We start from the raw sequence: 3,172 nt of genomic DNA, 5'->3' as shown, positions 1-3,172 counted from the left end.
TCGCCAGCCCTGCGCCCTCCCCAGCCCTGCTCACCCAGGGGGGAGCCGGGAGCAGTGAGCTGCCCCGAGGACCAGGGTGTCCAGGCACCCCCGAGGACCACGGCGCCCGGATAACCGGGGCTCAGGGGACAGCCAGGCACCGGCAGCTTTGATGTGGGCTTCTCCTCGGCGTGGCCACACAGAGGGGCTGCTCTCATCTCTCAGGGTCGTGGGCGGACTCGAGGCCACTCACCTGCACCCATGAACCTGTCCTGGCCGTAGAGATCATACTGGTCCCTCTTGCTGGCTGGGTGGGAGAAGGAAGGAGCCTGGTGTCTCTGCAGGGCCAGAGCATTTGGACACTTCACACCCCCACCACCACCCCTGCACTGCAGCTGGGATATCCTCCTCACCTCCTGTAAATCCCTACTGGCAAACTTTCCCAGTGCCGCGTTTACCCAGCAGGCTGGGGACACCCGGGCGTTGAGACAGGCCACTCCCAGCACTCCTCGGGGACCGGTTTCAAGACAGCCATCCCCATGAAGAGCCGTCCTCAGCAATGGGCGGTGCACCTGGGTGAGCACTGGGATGGGTGAAATGGCATCTCCTGTGCTGAGGAGCATCTCCTCTCCGAGGGATGGGAGACCCGTCCCCTGCTGTCAGACAGCACTTGATGGTTCCCTTGAGCGACTGCTTGGAGCATTCCCTGTTGTTGGGGGTTTTTCCCCCGGATGCCATTGCCCTCCTCACCTACCAGCCCAGGAGAGGGCAGCGGGCTCCCTGGGCTGGCTGCCCCCAGCCAGGTTGCCCTCGCTGGCTGCCAGGGGTTCTGATTTGGCCAATCTGCCCAGCAACGGGTGCAGGGCTGGCTCGGCTCGGGCTGGCATGGGCACTAGATGGAGCCACAGGCTGCCTCACAGGGACCCCATCCTGCTGGCTGGGAAGCTGGGGAGATGTCACCAGGACCTAGCTGTGTCTCAGAACCTTGCTTTCCTTTCCCTGTTTTTTTGCAGCTGATGTGGGGACAAGGAGGCCCCAAAACTGCCAGGTCTCAGCCCTCTCTGTGCCCACCAGACAGAAAGGCTTCCATGATGGTGAAAGGAGAGGAACCCACATGCTGGCCAGGACCTTGGAGCCAGGGGAACATATCGCTGCTGCCTTCATGGCACGTGTGTCCTTCACCCATGAGACCAGGATATGTAGGGAGAAGGATTTACACCTCCCTAATGTCCTTGGGTGAGGCCATGCAGAGTTGGGCAGTAGCCCACAACTGTGTTGGTAGAAGAGAGGATGCTGTGCCAACCACACCTCCTCCCAGAGCTGCCACAATCGCTCCCCTACTCAGATGAGCAAAGCTGGCCACCTCGCAGTGGCTGAAGAGAGGCAACCCATCACTGGCTGGTGCCTCACACAGCGCACACCTTCAGCCACAGGACCCTGCCCTCTTTTCCCTGCCCTTTCCTCCCGGGTCTCCCCAAAGTCCTGACGCACCTACCTGCCAGCCGGCTCACACCAGCTTTGAACCCAGCACAGGCATCTGGAGTGTGTCTCAACAAGACTCTTATTTCTTTACAAATTTTGGGGACTGCTGTGTTGCAACCCTGTTTTTAGCTTTCCAGGGTTGCAAAAATGCTCATGAAATACTCTCGAGGCTTTCTGAGACAAGAGCTTTTGAGTGAGCAAAGCAGGACCCCAAAGGACCAATTTTTTTACTCTGGTTACTCTTAGGAAGCCGACTGAATTGCATCATAAATTCGTGCTATATTATTATGCAAACCACATATTAAGAGAGTTGGTCTTTTTTTCAGTGCTGCGCAACATTTCAACTTTTGATTTCCTCAGGAGAACACAAACCCTTTCACAGCCTCCTCAAAACTGGCAATTACGTACTGCAAAAATGTATTCTTGGCAATTTTTGAGCTGTGGAGTGATGTGCTCAGGGAGTCGTGTGCCCACTGCTCCCCTCATTGCACCCAGCCATCTCCTGTCCCCTTCTCCCTGCTCCCAGAGGGAAGGTCCCCACTCCGGGACAGCCATGTGGAGATGCAGCAGGGAGGGAGCAGGAGCTGGAGCCAGTGGGATGGGGTGGGAAGTGGTTGACAGAGTGAGGCAGGCTCACAGAATCACCGAATGATCAGGGTTGGAAGGGACCTCTGGAGATCATCTAGTCCAACCCCCCCGCCAGAGCAGGGTCACCTACAGCAGGTTGCACAGGACGGCGTCCAGGCGGGTTTTGAATGTCTCCAGTGTGGGAGACTCCACAGCCTCTCTGGGCAGCCTGTTCCAGTGCTCTGCCACCCTCAAAGTAAAGAAGTTCCTCCTCATGTTATGATGGAACTTCCTATGTTTAAGTTTGTGCCTGTTACCTCTTGTTCTATCACTGGGCACCACTGAAATAAGACTGTTCCCATCCCTCCGGCACCCTCCCTTGAAGTATTTATAAGCATTGATAAGATCCCCCCTCAATCTTCTTTTCTCTAGACTAAAAGGACCCAAGTCCCTCAGCCTTTCCTCCTAAGAAAGATGCTCCTGGGTGACATTTCCATGCCACCTTCCTCTGCCTGCCTGCTCCCAGGAGAGACAACAGCAGCAGCCATGTCCATGCTCCCCATCTCTGGGCACGACCACCGGGTCAGTGCAGCCCCCCAAAAAGGGGTCAGCGGGAGCAGTGTGTTTGCTCACCCCTGGAAAGGCTGTGCCGGGGTGGGGACCACCAGTCGCAGAGGGCTGGCGACAGCCGGGGACACCACTTGAAAGGGGCATCCATTCTAAAAATCCACATTCATTCTTTTACCCCCGTTCCTGCTGTCTCATCCGAACAGCCCTGCCCAGCTCCCCTGGCTTCCCTGCACAGCCAACTTCTCCACACCCTCGTGTTTTTGATGCTCCTCATGTTTGTCTCCATGGCCACGCTCTCAGCCACCTGCCCGTCTCTTCCCCCATCCGCTCTCTTCTCATCCCAGCTGGCTTTTCTAGAATTGCACCTTGGAGGAGCTGGGGAGTATCCGGGGAGGCAAAGTCATCCGGCTGCTTTTAGCAGAAGTCGGTGTAGCAGGACAGGGAAGTGAGAAACAGCAAAGTCAGGGTGACTTTTCATTCCAGCAGGGCAACGTCTTCGGGACGGATTTAGCGATGTGACAGACACGGACTGTGCATCCCAGGCACTGCCCCCCCCCCCTCCCCTCCTCCCGGG

The sequence above is a fragment of the Charadrius vociferus genome, unplaced genomic scaffold, assembly GCF_000708025.1.
Source record: "Charadrius vociferus isolate BGI_N301 unplaced genomic scaffold, ASM70802v2 scaffold1020, whole genome shotgun sequence".
NCBI classification, from domain to species: Eukaryota; Metazoa; Chordata; class Aves; order Charadriiformes; family Charadriidae; genus Charadrius; species Charadrius vociferus.
Note: the sequence above shows the minus strand (reverse complement) of the source record.